Source organism: Prionailurus bengalensis, chromosome A2 (assembly GCF_016509475.1).
Source record: "Prionailurus bengalensis isolate Pbe53 chromosome A2, Fcat_Pben_1.1_paternal_pri, whole genome shotgun sequence".
In the NCBI taxonomy this organism is placed as follows: Eukaryota; Metazoa; Chordata; class Mammalia; order Carnivora; family Felidae; genus Prionailurus; species Prionailurus bengalensis.
In genome coordinates, this window is record NC_057348.1 from 130865993 (window position 1) to 130889449 (window position 23457).

A 23457-nucleotide genomic window follows, 5' to 3' on the forward strand; every position below is an offset into this window, starting at 1 on the left:
TTCAGTCTTAATGAGTTTTCTGGTTCATGATCCCTTGATGTCTACCTTGTGGACCATCTTCTGTGTCTCTAGTATTGTCCAGAATTTTGATCTCTTAGATTTCTTATTTCCTGTTTTATCTGGTTTCTTCTACAGCAGAGGTCCTGAACCTGGGATTCATGGATCCTTAAGGAATTGGCTGGGGATGGGGGGAGCCTGTGAAAACTTCTTGCATTATACGTGGACTTTTATGGATAAGTGCATAGGTGGATTTCTCTTTTTTTTCTAGGCAGAGCCTGTATTTCACTAAATTCTAAAGGGAATTTCTAACTCTGAAAGCCTAAAGATTTTCCATATGTTAAAACTTGACTGAGTCAAATACTTAGTTGCAAACATGGGACATATTATTTGGCATCATAGAGCCTTCCTTTACTGAATTGCTTTTTAAAACAAAAAAATTATTGAAATATAATTGGCATATAACATAATGTTTCAGGTGTTCAACATAATGATTTGATATTTGTATATATTGCAAACTAATCACCATAAGAAGTCTACTTACTATCCATCACCACACATTTACAATTATTTTTCTTGTGATGGGAACTTTCAAGATCTACTCTCTTAGAAACTTTGAAATATGTAATTCAGTATTATTAACTGTAGTCTCCAAGTTTTACATCACATCCCCAGTACTTATATATTATATAACTGGAAATTTGTACCTTTTGACCACCTTCACCCTAACTACATCTGGTAACCACCAATCTGATTTCTCTAGGAGTTCAGTTTTTTGGTTTTGTTATGCTCTTGTATTGTTTTAGACTCCACATATAAGTGAGGTCATATGATGTTTGTCTTGCTCTGACTTATTTTTCTCAGCATAATGCCTTCAAGGTCCTTTCATGCTATCTCAAGTGGCAAGATATCCTTTTTTTAATGTATGACTAATATTCCATTTTATGTATACACCACATCTTCTTTATCCATTCATTCATCAAGGGTCATTAGATTGCTATTGTAAATAGGAACATGCAGACACATGGCTATTGTAAATAATACTGCAACAAACATGGAGTGACATAAACTTTTCAAGTTAGTGTTTTTAGTTCTTTTGGAAAAATGCCCAGAAGTGGAATTGATGGATCATATGGTAGTTTAATTTTTAATTTTTTCAAGAACCTTCATGATGTTTTTCATAGTGGCTACACCAATGTACCTTTCCACCAACAGTGCATAAGGATTTCTTTTTCTCCACATCCTTGCCAACACTTGTTATTTCTTATCTTTGATAATAGCCATCCTAACAAGTGTGAGATGATCTCTCTTCATGATTTTGATTGGCATTTCCCTGATAATTAGTGATGTTGAACACCTTTGCTTGGATCCATTGGCCATCTATGTGTTCCTTTGGAAAGATGACTTTTTAGATCTTTGGCCTGTTTTTGTTTTTTTTTTTTAAAGATTTTACTTTTATGTAATCTCTGCACCCAATATGGGACTCAAACGCACACATCTGCAATGAAGAGTCACATATTTAACAAACTGAGCCAGTCAACTACCCATTTTAAATTGAATTGTTTTTTTTCTTTTAAATTATGTGAGTTCTTTATATTATGGATATTAACCTCTTATCAGATTTATGACTTGAAAATATTCTCTTGCATTTGGTGGGTTGCCTTTTCATTTTGTTGATAATATTCTTTGCTGTGCAGAAGCTTTTTAGTTTGATATAGTGCCACTTGCTTATTTTCACTTTTGTTGCCTTTGCTTTTGCTTTAAAATCTGGAAAATCATCAACAAGACCCATGTCAAGGAGCTTTCCTCCTATGTTTTCTTCTAGGAATTTTATGGTTTCAGGTACTACATGCAAATCCATTTTTAATAATTTTTGTGTATGGTGAAAGAAAGTGGTCCAGTTTCATTCTTTTGTATGCACCTGTCCACTTTTCTCAACACCATTTTTTAAAGAGACTATTCTTTCCCCAATGTATATTCTTGACTCCTTTATCATAAATCAAGTGACCATATATTCATGGTCTTACTTCTGGGTTTTCTATTCTGTTCCATTGATCTTTATGGTTTTTTAAAAATGTTTTTAAATGTTTACTTATTTATTTTGAGAGTTAGGGCATGACAGGGGAGAGGCAGAGAGGGAAAGAGAGAATCCCAAGCAGGCTCACACTGTCAGTGCAGAGCACAATGTGTGGCTCAAATTCACAAACTGTGAAATCATGATCTGAGCTGAAATCAGGAGTTGGATGCTTAATCAACTGAGCCACCCAAGCACCCCTAGGTGTCTGTTTTTAATGCGAATATTATACTCTATTGATTACTATAGCTTTGCAATATAGTTTCTGTTAAGTTTTTATTCAAATTCTAGTTAGTTAGCATTTGGTGTAATATTAGTTTCAGGTGTACAATATAGTGATTCAATATTTCCATGCATCACCCAGTGTGTACAACAAGTTCACTCCTTAATCCCTGTCACCTATTTAAACCACATCCCCACCCAGTTTTGTAATATTATTTGAAATCAGAAAATGTAATAGCTTCAGATTTGTTTTTCTTTCTTAAGATTGCTTTGGCCTGATGACTTCTGTAATTATCAAGTTTCTCTCTCTCTCTTTTTAAAATCTTTTTTAATATTTTAGTTTATTTTTGAGAGAGAGAGAGAGAGAGAGAGAGAGAGAGAGAGAGAGAGAGAGAAAATAAGTGGGTGAGGGGCAGAGAGAGAGGGAGACACAGAATCAGAAGCAGGTTCCAGGCTCTGAGCTCTCAGCACAGAGCCCTACATGGGGCTCGAACTTGTGAACTGTGAGATCATGACCTGAACTTAACTGACTGAGCCACCCAGGTACCCCAAGTTTCTCTTATTTTTACTGCACAAAATTCAACCACAATTTGTGGCCCATATCTAGTTTACCTATAATTGTATCTTATTTGTCACAACCCAATTTTATAATATGTTAATTTTTAACCTCTTGTGTATATATTATTTTTGAAAATATATGATAAAAATAATAACTATAACTTGAAGAATTCATCATTAATTTCTTGTGACAGATTCTTATGTTGTGCTAAGGGTTGCAATAACCACCTATGCCCAACATTAAACATAACTTCCCCACCCATCTTTAGAAGTACTTAAAGCCATTGTGACCCAAGATGATATCAGTCTGTAAGTATTTGTGGTCTACATAACAGGTGGAGGATTGTGAAGTTTAGGATTGAGGGAGATGATAGAAAAGAATTAGGGAAAGAGCCTGGGAAGATGACATCCATTTTGAAGGAGAAAGTGATTATTTCTTGTGAAACAGAAGATAAAAAGGATAGAAGTAAAGATAAAGATATTTTAATGTGGATAGAATGTGAGAAGGAATAGGCAAGTGATGGCTCAGTACTTTCAGTAAAGGGAGAAATAAGAGGGGAATTTTAAGTTATCTTCATGAAAAGGGAGGGATAAGGTTAGTTCTGATATGAAGAGCTCCAGTGGGGTGAGAGGAGTGAATAAAAGACTAACAAAAAAAGTAGGGAAATAGGTCATTTCAACAGTTCAACAAATTTCTCTGAGTACTACTATGTTACGATACTGTGTAGGCACAGGGTCAGAGAACATATAATCCCTTTCCTTGTGGTTGTCCCTCTAAATGGGAAAGCCACCACCAGGGCCCTGTTGAAAGGATATGAACATTAAACATTAGCATAATCACACGATGATCTTCAGCAATGCTTGCTGGACTCTGCAGGACAGGAGGTGGATTGGGGGCTGTGAAGATTCAGATTTACTAACAACCTGATAAGAATATTCAAGGCACCACTGGTGAACATGATGTCCACACTAGGAAAAGAGATATGTAAGATAAGGGAAAGCACTGCTCCTGTAGGGAGGGAGTACTGTGGGCATCAGGAAAGGCAGTGCCAACTTTAAGGGAGCCCTCAAGTGATCCTTCAAGTGATAAAAGGCCTCCCAGTTAAGTCCTATTGGTGGGTCACTGAGACAGTGAGGAGGGACATGGATGAGTAAAAAGTGTTATAAAGATGTAATAAGGGCTTATGCATGTCATAATATGATTAAACAAATAGGAAGTATACAGGAGTTATGAGGAGTTGGATCCCCACAAATCTAAGAAAGACCAAGTCATATTAGGTCCAGCTCATCCAGGAAAGTCTCGAAGTACAGGGATTCTGATCCTGAAATCACCTCCGTTTACCTTGGTTTATCTTTTTGAGACACTTAGTTGCTTCTGAGAGGACTTGCTATGAAGATTCCTTTCCTTTTTTTAGCTCTTCTTTTCTTTGGCCTGTTATCTGCCTCAGGTAAGACTTTAGCAATAATTAGGGAAAAGCTAATACAAATGAGAAGTCTCAATGTAATGACACAACAACCATTCGTTGGTAATGGTACATTGTAGGTGCTCAAGAATGTTTTGAATGAATGAATCATTGTTTCTTTATGAATGACCCTGGAAATAGAAAAGAATTTGGAGAATTCCAGTGTTCCCTTTCTATGTCATACTAAATTTCACATCTCAGCTATGAAATAGAATCTTAGATTACTTCCAAGAAAAAGAATTTATAGATTTATCTGTTTTGCCAAATGATTTTACAAAATGATTTTGAAACCTTGAACTCAGGTCTTCTAACTCCCAGAACACCATGTACATTTTATTTCCACTGTCATGTTTCTCTACCTATTATGAGGAAAGTACAAATAGTATCCATTTTGTAGAGTTTTATTGTGAGACTTAACTGTGTTAATCTATGTTAAGAGCTTTTAAGAAGTACGTGACAAATAGTAAGTGCTCAAGAAACATTATTATCATCATCATGACAGTTTTTACCTCTTCTTTATTCCCTTTGGTAATTTTTTGCATTGAGTTCAGAATATCCTGAATCAAGATGAGCCCAGATAGAACTGTGCAGTTGTTTATCTTTAGAACTCCAGGTGCACATGAAGTGATAAAGGGCTAATGGGGTTAAGAATGGAAAGGAAGGAATAGAGGAGAGAGAGAGAGAGAGAGAGAGAGAGAATATATATATATATATACACACACACACACACACACACACACACACACACACACATATATATTCATCAGGAAGATGAAAACATTAATGACATGGAGGTGAGAAGAAGGAGGAAGATGGCACCAATGATGGTGCTAGGGGGTTTAGAGTCATTTAGAAAGTTTTGTTGCCATTAATAGAAATGCGACTGCAAGAAAATGAAGCTGGTTTGGGAATGAAGCCAGTTAATATGATTTTAGAAATGGTTGCTTTGAAGTGACAGTAAAACCTCCAAGTGGAAATAATCTACTAGACAGACAAGCAGAGATAGGAAACCAGGAGAAAGCTTGTGACTGAAGATAAACATTGTGGGATCTTCCACAGAAATATGACAGCTGAAGTTATGTGAATAGATTACTACGCTGAGGATAATTCTTTCTCTTTCTCGCAGGCATGTTTTGCTCTGAGCACGGTGATGATAAGTGCTGTGTGTTAGTGGAGGACAAAGGCAACACAGAAAACTACTATTCTCTTTTCTTCTCTATTCCTTCTCTCTCCTTTTCACTCTTCTCTCCACCTTACTGTCTCTCAATAGATATTTTTCCCATTCCTGAATATATAAGGTAGTTTACAAGTTGTATTACAAGTTGAATACAATATATTTTTTAAGCTAAATAATTAGTAAGAAGATTCAGACAAAGGAAAAGCAGTGGAGAAAAAAGAAATTTGGAATACTGATGGTATTGTGTTCCAAAATGATCCCTGGGTGAGTGAGGTAGCTGACAGTGGAGAATAGAGGAAGTCATTGATGTGGATTTCAGTTTGGAACATCCTGGGAAACTGCACCTACACATTATGTACCTGCTTGTCCTTACCTGCTTGGAATGGTAGGACATCCATCATGTCCTTCCAGCGTGGCATGATCTTCTAGAAAGTACAGTTCTGGTCCTTGTCCTAGGATCATCCAGTAATGCCAGCCTTATTTAATCCAAAGGAAGTTCAGTCAGTCTTTTACTCCAAGTCAGGAGTGACTGAATTCCCTGTCGCTTCCTTCTAAAATGCGTTTCTTAAAAATCCTGATTAAAAGCTATTTTGTTCCCATGAGCCATTGCCACTGATTCCACAAGTCTTCATATTCGCACTCTCTTCTAGAACTTTGTGAATATATCCACAAGTAAATATAGTCCCTGTTTTTGCTTATTTGTTTATCTTTCTGCTTAATTTTAGGAACTGAAGATGATTATATGGTCACTAGCTTCCTGGACTGTAAAAATCAAACACTGTGTAGTTCTCCAAATGAAAATGGAAACTGTTCTGATGTTAACAAGGAGGTTGGAATGTGTGTCTTGCGTTTTAGAAAAAATGCAAAGCAACCAACCGTAAAGAAATAGAACATTAGGAAGACAGGACAATCAACACCCTTGTCTTATCAGAAAATAAAGTCTGTTTTCTCTCATCTCTCTTTTCTTCTCTAGTGACACATTTATTTCTTGACAGTTTAGACAAAAGTTTATTATCAAGGAATTACAATGAAAGCCAACATTTCTTTTCGTCCAGACCAGTCAGAGAATACAGATGAAGAAAACAAAAGAAGACCTGTTCTTTCTGGGTTGGGGTGCGAGTTTGGGGGAGTGTGATGTGTGAGAGAAGATCTGAAGGGGCATTCCTGGTATGTGTGTGTAAGGTGTGGAAAGGGCAGGTGGAGTACAGGTTATCATGTTTTACTGCATATTGTGAATGGAGTCTTTGTTCTTTGTTTTGCAGATTTTGGTGAGGTCTTAATTTGCTTTTCAATAATTATTTTTGGCTCACAATCTTTGTAACAGGTTAGTGTTTGTATCATAACTTGTGGTTTCTTTTCCTGACCATAGAAGCCACATCCACAATCTGGGTCTGGTGAGACAAGAAAGGAGACTTTGAGCCTGGGACTCCTTTCCTTCTGCTGGAGCCTTGGATGCCCATGCTTTCTAAAGTAACTATAATTCCCTGCACAGCATGGCTGTAGGAGGGCAAGGCTGTTCTCCCCAAGTACCTTGGTCCACCAAGATGCATGGATTCCTCTGTACAACTTCCCTCTGAAACTGCCCTCTTGGCTTTTTAGGAAAACCCAACTTGATGGAACATTTCTAATTTGGGGAGATCAGACTGCCTACCCATGCAGAAGTATTTGCATTTTAAATAGGTAGCTTAGTGGTAGTAGGTGAATTTCAGACTGTATAACCAAAAGGGAAGAATTTCAGGCAAATATGGGCCTTCCAAGTAGGGCTCTGGCGGGAAACAAAGTGACATTCAAAGAGGTTCCCAAAGGTATGAGTGGGCAAGGTGATCTGACAGGGCGGGGTCAGGGAAAGCAATATGGGGAAGAAGACTTTCATTGACAAGTCTCCCCTGAAGGGGTGGAGGGAGTTTCTAGCAAGGAAAAAAATAGAAAGTGGAACAACACAGCTTTGTCTTTTATTATTAATAGAATGGGGGCAGCAGTAAGGCTTATACCTGGCAATATTGGCATGGATGTGCTTCAAGAGCTTTTGTTTGCGTGGTTTAGAATTCAGGTTGCGCCTGCAGAGCCTGCCCTTTGGGGTCTCCATGGCCTCCCAGAGGGGCCCTGTCCCCCACCCTGGTTTCTGCCCCTCCTCAGGTGAGCTGGTCCCTTTGTGATGCTGATGTAAGTGCCCAGGAGGGGTGCACCCCCACTGCCACTTGCCTCGGGCAGATGTCTCTGTCAGATAGGAGTCACCTGTTCCTGTCTAGCAGGCCCACGGCAGTGAGTGAGGCAGTCCTTGCTCTGCCAGCATTGGGGCCCTGGTCAGCCAGCACACGCTCCTGACTAAGGTAACCCACGAAGACCGGACCCCAGGGGCTGCAGAGTCGAGCTCCCAGTGATGTGAGGGATGCAGGCTGGGCCAGCTAGGTGGTTCCAGTCCCCGAAAAGCCCTTCCTGCCCTGTAGATAATGGTTATAACCCTAGATGCTGTTTCCAATGTCATGTCTGCTTTAGAAATGGTACGTTAAAAACATGTGAAAATGTACTGTTCATGCTTTTTCACCTCCGTAAATGTATCATTTTCTGTTTCCCTACTTGTTCTCCCACCCCCATCCCCACCCCTCCAAGTGTCCAGAGATGGTTGCACTAATTTTCCAAATGGCCTCCCAACCTCAGACTTGCTCTCAAATTCCTTCTTGATTGTCCGACCAGATGTGTGTGTGTGTGTGTGTGTGTGTGTGTGTGTGTGTGTGTGTGAGTGTGAGTGAGTGTGTGTGTGTGTGTGTGTGTGTGAGAGAGAGAGAGAGAGAGAGAGAGAGAGAAGAGAGAGAGAAGAAGGAGTGGGAGGGGGAGGGGATTCTACGGCTTATCTATTTCGTAGGGGGCAGGGAGCTGAATTTTATATGCCCAGATTCATGTGTTTACTGGTATGTATACTCAGAGAGGACTCCTGGGTATGTGCTGTACTTATGGTCTCTGGGAAATGAGTGCCAGAGAGTCCCATGAGCCTTACTTTTGCTTTGGCAAGCCAGAGTGCACCAAGATCCCAGCTCCTCAGTCAGCAAGGCTGACACATTAGAAAGGATGGGTCACTATTCTCGTGGCTGTTTTGTAAACTGCATACAGTTGTAAGTGGTACACTGCTCACCAACCACCCCACCGTCACCCATAAAACAAACAGTAACAACAGCAAGCAATGGCAAAAACAGGTGGGGCACCTGTGTAGCTCGGTGGGTAAAACCTCTGACTCTTTTCCGCTCAGGTTATGACCTCACAGTTCAGTTTATGAGTTCAAGCCCCATGTTGGGCTAGGCACTGACAGTGCAGAGCCTGCTTGGGCTTCTCTCTCTCTCCCTCTGCCTCTCTCCCTCTCTCTCAAAATAAATAAATAAACATTAAAAAAAACCCCAGCCATGCAAAATGACAGTAATTCATATTTTTACTACTTAATGTGAGATAGGTAGTATTTACCACTTGTGTACCAATGAAGAAACTAAGGCAGCTGAGAGGTTGAAGAATCTTCCTGGGATCATGTGGGTTTTGAGGGGTGATGTCAGTATTCAAATCCAAGCAGAAGTCTGTACCCACTCCCCAAAGAAAGCAACTAGAAGCAAATGTGTAACTTGAATGTAGAAACTTGAAGCAACATATAGTGACTAGAACAAGTTCAAAACAGGCCAAGCCAATCACCTTGATCGAGTGAAGATTGGAGGGTCTCAGTTTCTACACAAAGAGTTATATTGACCTTTTAAGTAGAGTATTAGGGAGCTGGCGACAGTAACAGGATCCACAGGTAACAGAGGAAGAACCAGTTTTAAAATGTGGTCCATGTAAAACATTCTTTTCAGTCTATACTATCCCAAAAGGACTCAATTAAAAATATAAATACAAGAGACTGCAATCTCCTTTAAGAAAAATAATTTATGTACTACAACCAGAAAGATGTCAATTGGAATAAACCCTGATCTAGTCACATTAAGATTAGACAGCGAACCCTGAAGGCTTTGAAGTTAATCACAGTATATTCAGGAGTGTGATGCATTAATCTTGGGGTAACCAGAAAATCGAGTACGCATCAGTAAATTTATATGTGAATTTATACTGATTGATTGGCAAAGAAATATCTTAGGCTTTGCTTACACATTTTCTAAGCAGTATTAAAAACATTTAATAAGATGATTGTGAAGTTCCAAGCTAAATTTGGACACACCAGTCTTGAGTTTCCATCCCGCTGAGCAGCATCCTGGTAGTGGCTACTGGAGGACAGATTCTTAGAGGTGCTCTGCCTGAACCAACCAGCTGAGCAGCCTTGGGACCTTAACATAGCTGGGAAAGCAGATACCGGAACCTGCACTTAAAAGAAACTGGGAAAAACAAATATCATGTTTTGATTTCAATTTAATTCAGCAGGTTTGTTGGGTATTTATGATGTTTGCTACATAGTCCCAGTTTAAATACATTTCTGCATTTGGGAGTCTCTTGGATGCATTTATGTAGCAACACCATTTAGGCTTCATAATGTGAATTATTCCAAACAGTTGCCTGAGACAGTGGGATGACATTTTTATCAACCAAGTTGACCAAGATCGTAGTGCTGGTGAGGGGAGAGGAAAGTCGGTATATCTGAAAAGCTGTCAGTCTGAATCAAGAGGCTTCAAATGCTCTTTAACTTAATAATCCCACTTCTAGTTTTATACAGGGAATAAATAGAAGTATGGCCAGAGATTGGGTTAGAAGTGTATTTATTGCAGCTTTTTACACTTCAGTTGCTCTCTTGTCATGGCTGAGTTGTCTGAGTTCATCACTCTTCCCATTCTCCTCTTTCCCAAGCCTCCTTCACCTTGCCCATAATTTCTATTACCTTCTCTTTGTAGAAGCCTACAAATTTCCTTCTCTTCTCACAGAGCAGCCACTGACTGACATGTTTACTTGGGTGTCTCAAAGACATTTCAAATTCAGTAGCCCAAATGGAATTCATGTTTTTCTACTTGGTGCTCTTCCAGTTTTCCTATGGGGAAATCATGTCATTACTAAAGAGACTTCAGTGACTTTTCATTGCTCTTAAAATAAGGCTCTCCTATGTAATTATAAGGATGAAAATAAAATTCTAAAAATTAATATGTCCAAGCCAATAAACTCCCCCTTTCCTTCCAATTTTAGGAAGGACTGGACATTCTAAACCAAGTAGAAATATACCAGATATCCAACCCTGACATTCCTTAGGTTCAGCTGGTAATTTCTGACTATCTTGTCAAAGAGTCTTCTTAGGGGTAGTAATAAGATGGTCTTTGAAAATAGAATTGAATTTCTGGAATGAAAAGTACAAAGTATATATTATGATTTTCATTATTGAGTTTTGTGGATTATTATTATCCTAACTATCTTAAGAACTATTTCCTAAGAACTAAGAGCTGTTATGGGTACAAAATAGGGTTTTTTGGTTTGTAATTCAGAAAAACCAGTGAGACTGGATCACAAACAGATGTGTTATTTGTAGGCCTTCCTTAAATGATTTATGCAGCATCATTCTATTGGGTTCACCTTTACAAAGAATAAAACAAAACAGAATTCAAAGTCATAGACAGGAAGCCAAACCTATCCACCCGGCTCAAGGAGTGTACAATGGAATGAGAGTGATAAGCATACAAACTCTGTAGCGTTGAGAGCACCGTTCTCCAGGGCAGGGTTTCTCATGCGAGGTTGCATGTTACACTGTTCTGGGGAGCTTATAAAAGTTTGAATACCCTGGCTGTACATTGGAATCTCTGGGGCTATGACCCAGGATGAGCACTTTTGAAAGCTCACAATTTCTTCGAGGAGTCAGGTTGGAGAATTAAGTATGAATGTATCACCTTGTTAATGAATTTCATTCTTTTAAACCTTGAAAAAAGCCTTTTAAATATGAGTCTGAATTTAAAACAAATGCAAATTTTAATGTGGGGATTACAGAGGCAGATTTAGAGTTCTTTTAATACTGTTTCACTGTCTGACAAAGGGGAGAGTTAGGAACCAAGATGGTGTGACTTTTAGGCAAGAAAGCAAAGTGTAAAACGATTCTTAGTTTATTGTAATACTTCAAAACTCCATCTCTTAGGGAAAAAGAAAGAAACATCTGAGCACACAAACTTGTTTCATGGCTGTTTCTGGAAACGTGCTCACTGGCATCCTCGTAACCCAAGTGTGAAAAGAAATCACATCAAGTCCTGTTGTATTTCTTGTGTTGGCACTCCCAGTGTTGATTTTAGGAGCACTCACCTTTTTGAGGGCCTCAGGATGATTTTCATTCATTCACATGTTCAGGTCAGAATAACTCTTCTGATTAACTTATTTTCTTCCTCCTGAAGATACTAAAGAGATAGAACAAAAACTACACCAAGTGCTTGAATATATATTTTAAGAACTGTTTCTGAGTATCTTCTATGATGAAACCCTCCATTTTGCCAACCAGAACTTGCTTAGGATCTTAGTGGTATTGCTCCTCAGAAAGCCACCCTCCTTGTTCAGAGCTCAATAGCAGAGATGGGGTTTTTCGACTTCTGAGATATGATTAATATTCAAAAGCTCATTGGAATAGACGATAACAAAGCAAAGATCAGTCCCAAGGCATTTTCCAGTTAAAGCTCTCCCAGTCCTCTGAACCATCTTAACTTCACCTAACCATCTTAACAAATCATCTTCTAAGTCATTAATTACTAAAAATTAACTGGAGATTTTGAATTCCTCTTTTCTACTAATTACTGTAAATTTTGTTGATCTCATTGTGTTTTTAGGGAAGAATAACAAACCTATCTAAATTTATTAGGCAGTACATATTTAGAGGATATCTTTAAAGTGTACTGAAGTTGTGCTTTCAATCAAAGATTGAAAGAGATTCAATATGCTTTACAAATAATTGGTTTCCAAGTATTGTTCCAAGTGTGTTGGTGGCAATGATATCTTATGGAAATATTATAAAACAATAGAAATGGTAAGTGTCATGCTTAAATAGAAAAGATTATTTGCAAAGATTATTTTGGACACTATTACCAAAACCATCTTGGGCCTAACCACCACATGAAGAAACACTGCTTGTTGAATTGCCGGTCAGATTTAAATCTGGATTTCTGTTCCTAACAGTGATAAGGGATATTTTTCAGAGATCATGATTGCTTTTCATGATACCTAAAAAGGCTAAGCAGTCAGATTTCCATACATTTTTTTATGCCTTGTTTCTAAATTTATCGTGAATTTTCCTAACCATTTTCTGAATCAGTTTGTATTTTTAGTTTAGACTACAAGTTCACTGTGGGCAATTAAAATGCACAAAGAATACCTTCTTCACATATCAGCATTTTCTCAAGATTCATATGGCCTCTAAACACATAATCCATGATTTAATGAATTACTATAAAATTTTCTATTTTTATCAAAGTAATATTTGGATATAGTGTTTAAGTAAAATACTACTATAAGATTTTTAAAGAACAAAGAGTAGCCTTTAGATATATCTCATCCCTACCCTGATTCCTGTTTCTAGTCTTTCTATTTAATGATTTCTCCTGGAATTTACCTGTATATTTCTCAATAACATGCTTATATCGCTATTTTTTTATGTTTCTTTTATAGACATTAGATATTGGCTTTCTACCCTGGGAGATGATGATTTAGCTCTCTTAAATCATCTCTTTCAGACACAGGCAACCTCTGTGTCTCTGTCTCTCTCTCTCTCACATACTCAGTCTCCCAGCTGCATGTACTCTGCATGTAATGCCCCGTCTCAGTCCTCCCGATGTAATTATTTCACAGTTTTTGGTTAAGTCCCTATTTAGTATTTGCATCATTAGGACACAGTTATCATTCACAAATGTCCCACGCATAGTGTACGGTTATTACATTTCCTTTCTTGTAGGGCTTGTTGTTTCTCCTGGCATTAATATACTTCAGTGTTTTTGTTTGCTTGGTTAGCTATTTTTTTTTACTGAACTTAGTATATGGCAGACACTGTGCTAAACACTTTACAGTACAGCAGAATTTTATCTCTTGCACGTCTCCTGTGAGGTAGGTATTTTTATCATTCCCATCTTACAAATGAGGAAACTGAGTCATAGAGAGGTGGAATAACTTGTTCACCTTGAAATGTGAACACAGGCATCCTGACCCCCTTAACCACAGCAGAATTACAGAAAGGTGGCCAAAGCTTTCTAGTAGAGGCTTGAGATAAGAATAGTGTTATCAGTGAAAATGAGAGAACTGGGGACATGATTCAGACTGAATTTTTCTTGGCAAATGGAGAAGAAGAAAATATTAGAGTGATGTACGTCAGGATATAAAGATATCTGTCCTCTGGAAATTTAGACATATGTGATTGGGGTAGAAACCTGTGCTGTGCATAGGGATTGGAGAATCCTTAACAGGAAAAGGGTAGGTTAATAGATAAGAAAGTATAATTTTTTCCACGCAAACGCACATGCAGAAAGAAGAGTAGAGAAAATGGAGTTGAACTTTATGGTAAATACACAGTTAAAGATGGGAGAAAAGAAGAGAAACCAAAAATCAACAACAGTCATAAAGGTGGGAGGAGAATCAGAGGAAGGCTAAGACCCACTGGCCCAAAGGATGAACACAAAATAAAGATGGTTAAGTCTTTCAGAGAAATGGGAGAGAATGATGAATGAGGAAAAACAGATTTGGGAAGTAGGTGGTAATTGATGACCTCCACAAACTATTATAAATATTAGGTATAAATATCAGTAAATATTCCTACACTTCATTTTGTATTATTTTTAAATTTTATTTTGTTTCATTTCTGCTATATTTTTGTTTGTTTTGGGTAGACAGAAAGAGTGAATTGTTGCTTTCTGGGCCAAGCCCCCAAAATCTTGCCCGGAACTTCTGTACCAGCAAAGTCAGAGAACCACAGAATGTCAACAATGAGAAGGATCTCAGGAATTTATCCTGGCTCATTTCATCTTATCTGGGAGGACTGGGGAGGAAATTGAGGCACAGAGTATTTGAGTGACTCCCAGCAGGGAGGCTCCAAGTTGGGCCTGGAGGTTTGAGTTGAATATAGGTCTCTATTTTTTGTCTCACTGTGGGTTTGGAACAACAGATAGAGTCAGCTAAAAGCATTACACTGTCTTCTGACTTCCATAGACTCCATAGACTTCCATAGACTCCATAGACTTCCATAGACTTTTTGCACAAGCACCACATCATGGAGTGAGACCAAATGAAGAGGTTTGTTTGTTTTTAATCCTCCATGAATACAATGAGCTGTGCCTGGTTTTTTTGGTTTTAATCCTCCATGAGTACAATGAGCTGTGCCTGGTTTGTTTGGTTCAGTGCTTTGGGTGTTTCAATGCCTCTGTTAGATATAATAAGCATATTTAGAATCAGTAGTGTCAGAAAGAAATACATCTTCCTTCTGGAAATGGAGATCTATTTAAAGACTTCAAAATTGTGACACATAACTTGTAGCATTGAACAATATTGAAAATAACAGTGGTTGAGATTTTAAGAATGAGTTTTTGTATAATTTAGGGTGGTTTAGCCCATTACCATAAACACCCATTGCTGGAGGTAGCCTTGTGATTTTTCTACCTGTACTGCTCCTGTAGGAAGTGTGTGTCACTGTTTCAAGAAGGAACTGTAAGCTAGTTTGTAATACAAAAGAATGTGACTGCAATTTCCAGCTACTGAGCTCCTGGACTAGCGAGGCTGGGGCTGCAGTGTGCAGGGGTCTGTGTAAGTGTGATCACAGAACTGCAAGCTTGCTTCAGCTTGTGTGTCTTTGGACTGGTCTGTTCTCAGTGGCATTGGAGAGACTGATGCAACTTAAACCTGATGTCATGGATGACATTAGAAAAGGTTCAGAAAGAATATCTGGGTTTTTAAATGTTTATTTATCTTAGAGTTTGTGTGTGTGTGTGTGTGTGTGTGTGTGTGTGTGTGTGTGTGTGAGAGAGAGAGAGAGAGAGAGAGAGAGAGAGAGAGAGAGAGAGAGAGAGAGAAGGGCAGAGAGAGGAGACAGAATCCCAAGCAGGCTCTGACCTGTTATTGCATAGCCCGACATGGGACTTGATCTCACAAACTTCAAGATTATGACCTGAACCGAAATCAAGAGTCAGTCGCTTAACCAAGGTAGACACCCAGGCACCCCAAAAAATATGTTTTGTAGTTGAAACTAAGCCTAAAGTTTGCTACTTAAGCGCACACACACACACACACACACACAAACACACACACACACTGAAACAATACCAAATCCAAAAAAACCTTAAGTACTTTGACACCATTTTTATCTTTCTGTTCTATGTGAGACATTTTCATCTGGCAGTCGCTTTCTAAAACCTGAATTTCCACAAGAAAGCCATACAGCAATTAAATACTGCAAAATTGCCTCCATACCAAAGGTAAACCTGGGGGGCTATTGCTTAGAATTTTCAAAAACGTGCACACTGTAGCACTCTAATGTGCTGGTTTTTATCACAACACATTTATTTGAAGGTGACTGACAGCCAATATGTTTGCAGCAGTCGTACAGGACATCATGTAAAATACATGAAATACTCTAGGCCAGAAACAATGCACTGCTTGGTTCGCATCAGGCAGTACGATAAACCATTTTTCTGAATATTTTATGCTGCCTCATGTTTTTTTGTTAAGTAAATATTTTTCAGCTTGTAGAGGGCATATGCACTGTGTGTTGAGAATATGGAAAATGAAGAAAGGTACAAATCCTACCAACCATAGCATCATCTGTGTTTCCTAAAGTGATGACATCACTCTCAAATATGTAAATGAGAGACTTTTGTTAAGAACAGAATTTTTCTTTTGTTTTACATCAGATATGTGTCTAATATCATAAGCTTAAGGAGAAATTAGCCCTTTTCACTGTTCTCCACTGTCATTTTACTTACATTGATATTATTACTACTAATAATAAACTCTTTTGCTAAGCCCTTAGCATCTGTCAGGCAAAGTGCTAAACACCGCATATGAATTATCTCCCTTAGTCCTCACGAGAAACCTAGGAGACTGGCACTACTGGTTAATGGAAGCACAGAGTGATAAATAAAATGCCTAAGGGCACACAGCTGGTAGTGAGGGAACTAGGATTCAAATTCACTCCTCTGAAATCCTTATACTACCTTAAGGTGAAAGGCGCAGAGGGAGGGAACTAACTGCTTTACTGAGTTTCTCCATTATGTACGGTACTGTGCTGCTACTTTCCCTGTGGATCCCATTCCGTCCTCACAGCCTCAGAAGGCAAATGATATTATTGTCATTTACAAATGTGGAAACTAAGGCTTAGGGGGATTAAATACTTTATTAGAAGTCACACAGCTGATCAGTGATGGAGCTAGGATATGACTCAGCTTTCTGTTTCCAAAGCTGTTATTTCTAGCCAGCCACACAAGAAAACTATTTTCATGGTTCTTCTTCCCACATGAATTTTGAAGATAAAAACTGTTGAATTGTTTAATAAACTCATACACGATAACACACAAACTGGACTTGAAGACTCTCTAGCCCCACAGATTCATGTTGACTCAGACTTTGATGTCCAGCTTGGAGAATTCCACCAGATTCAACATCAGGCCCAAAGATTTTATTGAATGCACAGTCTAATGTCTTGGTATTTTAATGTTTAATCTCAATTTTATATGAATTGGGAAGATAGATTGGACACTCTAGCCTAGAATAGCATCTTTAAACTGTGTAGGAGGAATTCAAGCATATTGCTGAGGTTTTCGCAGTCAAAAATGTTCTCTCATTTATGAATTAAATAGCAAATGAAAAATAAACAAGTTTGTCATATTATGTAGATTATATTTTTGTCTATTAAATAATTTTTTAAGGAAACTATAAATAGTAGAGGAAAGTGATAGGAGAAATCTGGGTTAAGAGTGGTATCACAGTTTCTCCATTCAGCAGGTATCTATTGAATTATACTTTTCTAGGTGCTGGAGATACAGCAGTGAGAAAAATAAAATCCCTGTGCTCAAGATTACTTTCTAGTGGCATAATACAGATAGTAAGCATGAGACAAATTGATGTTGGTGGTTACTAGTAATCATAAAATGCAATTTAAAAGGCAAAATAAGTTGTTTTCCACTCAGATTAAAGAAAAGGATTGAGAAGGTATAATAAAAATGGTGGGGTTTTTTGTTTTTTTGCTTTTTTTTTAATAGAGAGAGTACAAGTGGGGGAAGAGCAGAGAGAGAAGGAGAGAGAAAATCCTTAGTAGGCTCGGCTCTGTGAGTGCTGAGCCTGACGCAGGGCTTGATCTCACAAGTCATGAGATCATGACCTGAGCCAAGACCAAGAGTCAGATGCTTAACCCATTGAGCCACCCAGGCACCCTGAAAATGGTACTCCTATACTGTGCAAGTGGGACGATGAATAATGCCACCTTCTTAAGGAACAATGTGGCAGTAAAAATCAAGAGCCATAAAAAGATGCATACTTTTATGAACTTTAACTAGCAAGCCAATTTATTCAATTTACCTTACAAAGCTAAACTAAAATAAGGGGGAAAATCTTGTCGAGGAAGATGTTCATTGCAGTATTCTCTATAATGACAAACATATTGGAAGAAAAAAATACCCAGCAATAATATCATGCTAGGTAAATTAGGGTAGACCTACTTGTTAGAAGATTGTGTGACTAGTGGAAATGATAGGGAAAGGAAACACAGAAATTTCTTACATAGAATACTAAGTGAAAATATGAAATAGAGTGTAGGCTGTTATACCCTATACATTTATGTAGAGAAAAGCAAAAGAGGACATATAAAATAGTTTGTAACTTATTTAAGGATAATAAGATTACATATTTCCCCCTCTATTTTTCAAATCTTCTGCAATGTTGTTATAATGCTTTAACAATAAAATTCTTAATTTATAGTGTATACATGATATTCTTATTTCCAGAATAGCTCTAGTGTTAGCTGTAAATATGAAACTTTCTTCCACACACCAATATCTTCAAGAATAGCATATTCTCATGCAGTATGCATCATTTCCCTCTGAATTGGGCTGTATTTTCAACCTGTTTCCTTTATGAAATTAAGTTTCCACAAGAGACCTTATGGTCACTGTACATAAGCAGTAATTAACAAAATGGCATTATTTTGAAATATCAAGTGCTTCCTATACTAAGATGTTTTTCTACATTTATAACTCATAAACAATCAGCTTGATTAAAGCACTGGGATCTTAAAAGTGCACTTAATTTAATTTAACTTTATTTTATTTTATTTATTTTTACCACTTAGTAAAACCATGTTATGTGTGCCAAAAGAGATGCACTTAAATCCAAGTTGTTCATCCCTTGGGGGATGAGTGAAGATTTCACTTTATTTCTATCATTCACTTCCTAGATCTCCTAAAACCTGACTTGGAGAGAAATCTGCCTCTTGGGTTAAGCAGAGAGTGGTGTAAATAACTTGAGCTCTAACCCTGATGCTATATCCAATTTCACACAAGATTCCACATTCCTGAGGCTTTCTCCTCAAGTCTGCATCTCTTCCTCTGCTCCTCATCTTGATTCATCTTTCAGGAATTTACCTAAAAGAAACACCTCAGAACTATTTCAGACACCCCTTTCCTTCATCCAGAGACTATCACCTTCTGTCAACTAAATCTCTAAATTCTTCTTAAGTTGATTCCTTCTTTATTTCTACACCTGGACTGTTGTATTTATTAGCTTTTGACAGTCTTCTACCAAACTTATCTTTCCCAAATGGTACTTAGAACTGTTTTTACTCTCAGGGGCACCTGAATGGCTCAGTCGGTTAAGTGTCTGACTCTTGATCTGGGCTCAGGTCATGATCCCAGGGTCATGGGATTGAGCCCCACGTTGAGCTCTGTGCTGAGCATGGAGTCTGCTTAAGATTGCCTCTCTCTCTCTCTCTCTCTCTCTCTCTCTCTCTCTCACACACACACACACACACACACACACACACACACACACACACTTAGGCTCTCTCTCTCTAAAACAAAAAATGAAAATTTTTTCTTTCATATAAAAAAATTTTGGTGGCTTTTTACTGCCCACAAAAGATCCAGATTTCTTTCAATTTGAAAAATTAAGAGCTAGTAACTGGTCACCCACCTTTAATTCTCCTAGCTTTATTGTTTAACTTAGACTTTATGCACTTCACATCTGATTCAGACACAGCAAACTATTTTAATTTCCTCAGTCCGGAAAGCCTTTGTTTGAAAATCTTCTCTGTAGCATGTTGTAAACATTTGGTTGTTAACTGCTTACATCTGTCTCCCTCACTAGAGTGTCAGTCACTCAGGACAGAGGCCATGTCTTGTTCATCACTGTGTACCATGCAGATAACAGAAGGTAAGGACTCAGGATACATTAGTTGAGTGAATGAATGATTTAGTAAATTCTCTACATAGGGTAGAGTGCAGATAAAGCTGACATGATGCTCCAAAGAGATGAGTTTTGGTTTTCATAGGTGGGAGACTTTAGGAGGAGAAAAACTGGGAGGGGCGCTATCTTCAGATCTGGCCCAGATTTGAGCTAGAAGCAAGTATTGAGCTCTGATAAGTATTCTAAAGTTAGTGAGGGGGAAGCCAAATTGGGAGCATGGTCAGGGCTGCACTTGAGGTCAGGAACCAGAAACCAAAGATATGAATTGAATCAAGAATAAAATTGAATATAATTAGAGGAAAACAGATTCTGTGTTATCTTTCCTAAAGCTTCCCATAGATAGCTCTCTTGTAGCAGATGGGCCAAAGTTATATTTTTTGCTAAGATCCCAAGTTAGAAAGAATCTGTGTAGGTAGAGTAGAACCCAATATTTTGACAGGCGGCTGAGTTGAGAGCAGATCTGACTTCCACTCCTGAGTACTAAGCAGCTTAACCAATGCATGTGTGCACCAACAGTTAGAAGTGGACAAAAGACATTCCAGTTAGGAGAAAGAGAATGGAAGAAACAGGCTCAGAGATGAGGAATTTCTAATACTTCCTTGAGGTGGAAAAATTGGATATGAGCAAGCAGTAGAGAAATGATCAGGGACTCTAGGAGGCTTTAGTTTGTTGTTCATGCATCCCAATGGGAGCCAAAGAGAAAAAATGTTATCTTGGAAAGATCTGTGGGTGTAGCTTTTGTCTTATGGAATGAGCCCCCATTGAAATCCATGGGAGACACAAAAAATTTTTGAAAAAATTATTTCAGCAGAAACACTTCCATTTAGGTGGAAAGAGAGAGTACAAAATGAAAGGAGGCTGTTAGACTCCCAACATTCTCCTGTCAGCAAGTAGACTGATAAAGCTACTTGGCTGTAAACATTTGCTATCCTTTATGACAAAGGAAAGATGATTCAAAGGGCAGAACCAAGATCCCAGATGACTGACTGGACCATGGAGAATTGTTGAAACTAAATAAAGGAACTCCCAACTTTTGTCTAGCTAGACTGATTTTTGAACTGCTATCGACTAGTAACTCTTTTTTTTTTACCTCCCATTTCCCCCTCTTTATGAATGGGAATGTCTAGAGCTGTTTTCCTACACCTGTCCCACCATGGCATGTTGGGGATGTTGGGACAGATAACTTTAGTTTCACAGATGTACCTATGGAGAAGAATTGTTTCTCAGGAGCTGTACTTGATAGGTTGTACCCAGGAGCCTAATCTGTACCTGGACCTGATTTAGATGATGAGAGTTTGGACTTTGTGTTCGTACTTTAATGCATTGAGCCTCTTGGGAATCTTAGGAAGAGGAAAATGTATTTTGCATGTGGAAGAGATATGAATCTCTGATGGCCAGAGGCTAGACTGTGGCAAATGGACTCTAAGGTGGTCCCCATGATCCCCATTTCCTGGTGTTATTACCTTTTCTTGCAGGACCTACAACTTGATTGTAACCATTAGAATAGGGTAAAACAATGGAATGTCACTATAATGACTGTGTTACATTTTACTAGATTCTGTCTTGCCAGTAGATTTTCTCTCTCTTCATTTGCTGTTTTTAAACAAGTAAGTCTCTGTGAATCATGTAGCTGCAAGGAAGTGAATGCTTCCAACAACCACATGAGCAGGGAAGTGGATCTTTCCCTAGTTGAACCTCAGCCCGGGCCAGGATCTTTGTATTGCAGTAATTAGTTATTCAGCAATAGATACCTAACATTTTAGCCTAGGAGGCAAAAATCCTGACAAGCTTCACTTTCTTCCCCAGGGAATACAAACAGTTAATGTATTAAGTTTTGAGGGGGAAACAATTGTATTTTATCTTACTAAGCTTTGTCAAAGCCTTCTCAAACATTTTATTAGTTTTCTATTCAAAGAAGTAAAGAGTTATTAAAGCCTATTTTCCACTCAGATTAATCATCTGCTTTCTTCTCTAGCCCTTCTCTATCTGTCCATCTTCACTTCCAGTGCAAGCTATGTCCAAAGCCACCTCTTCTGGTCTGGTTTCAGGTAGTAGGCCCTTTACTGCCATCAATTGCTTTTAGATTACTCCAGTGGTCCATTTTCATTTTAACAGCTTTTTCTCACTTCATAAATGTGTGAGAATTCAGCATGTCCTGTGGTGACTTTGACTGAATTATAACCATTTATGAACTTGTTATGTAAATGAATATTAATCAGAATATTGTATGCATTTATTATCCATTTTGTCCTTGACAATAAAATGTACAGAGAGACTATGGAAAAATATTCTTGACATTCTCTATATTGATTTAGGGCAAGTGAGAGAAGCAAAGCTATTTCTTTGGACATTCTGAAACCAACAGTTGACAAATTTTAAAAGTAAAATAAATGACTCATAATGTCCTATGATTCTTTTCCTTAGCATCTCTGCTTGCTATTTTTTAGATATTGTTATTCTTCCTATTTTATGTGTGTCTGTGCCACTGTGTATCTCCCTGACTAGTTTTTAAGTCAGTGGAAATGGTGCACCTTGGGATATAAGAACGAAATTTAGGGAGACCTGAGTAGGTTAAAAATGATTATAATCAATAACATGATACTATACATTGACTTCATAAACCATGCCTTTAAAAACTTCACTTGAAATAGATTGACAAAGTGTCATATTAACATTATTAACAATTTGTCACCAATGTATGCATTTTTCTAAAAAGATAAGCAGAGCTAATGAATGTAAGGAATGTAAACACATGGAGAAAGTCACTGTTAAGTCTGTAGCTTGAGAAGCCTGAAAGGTACTGTTCCACTTCTCTCATTTTGCAGAAGAGGAACCTCAGATCCAGGGAACTGATTCATTAATCTGGGCTCCAGGGCTATCAGATTGTAAAGGACACCAACACTGAGAGGCATCATTTGCATGATCTAAGTTTAGACCATGTGAATGGTGCCCCTGAGTTTCCAGGGCACAACCTGCATGACTACAAATAAGTACAGCCCTCTTAGTTGATGTAACTCGTGGGACAAAAATGATGATCTGTGAGATCCCGGAGTGGGGCTCCTTCACCTATGCTCCACTAGCCTTCCTGGTGTCTTTTTCTGTTTGTTTTGATTCCGTTTTTAAAAAGCCTAATGATTAACCACTTTTCTCATGATGTTTATGTTTTTCAGGATGTGTGCTGTGTTAGGGCTTTCCTGTGGAATTCATGCAAAGAAAGGAAAAGAGCCTTTTATTATTTGAACTATGGCCTTGGGTTAAATCCTTCTCACATTTGTACCTTAATATTCAAAGAAGCCATCATCAAGTCTATTACAGATGAAAATAAGGAGTTTGATGAGAATGAAGATCATGGAAAGGCAAATATAGTTTTCAAAAAGCTTTTGAAATTATGAATTGTAAATTAATACGTTCCTTCTGTTATCTAAAGGTTTTTTTAAGTTTATTTAGTGTGTGTGTGTGTGTGTGTGTGTGTATGTGTGTGTGTGTGTGAGAGAGAGAGAGAGAGTGCCAGTGGATGAGCAGGAGAGGGGCAGAGAGAGAGAGAGAGAGAGAAAGAGGGAGGGAGGGAGAGAATCCTAAGCAGGCTCCATACTGTCAGCACAGGGCCCAATGCG

The 23457-nt window shown here is 38.2% G+C and overlaps 1 long non-coding RNA gene across 1 annotated transcript; it reads left to right on the forward strand.

Annotated features, from left to right (window-relative positions):
• The first annotated feature begins 4052 nt into the window (after positions 1-4052).
• On the forward strand, positions 4053-6445 carry LOC122486462. The gene is made up of 2 exons (XR_006298167.1): positions 4053-4299; positions 6217-6445. It is a non-coding gene; the product is annotated as an uncharacterized LOC122486462 (long non-coding RNA).
• The last annotated feature ends 17012 nt before the right edge of the window (positions 6446-23457 follow it).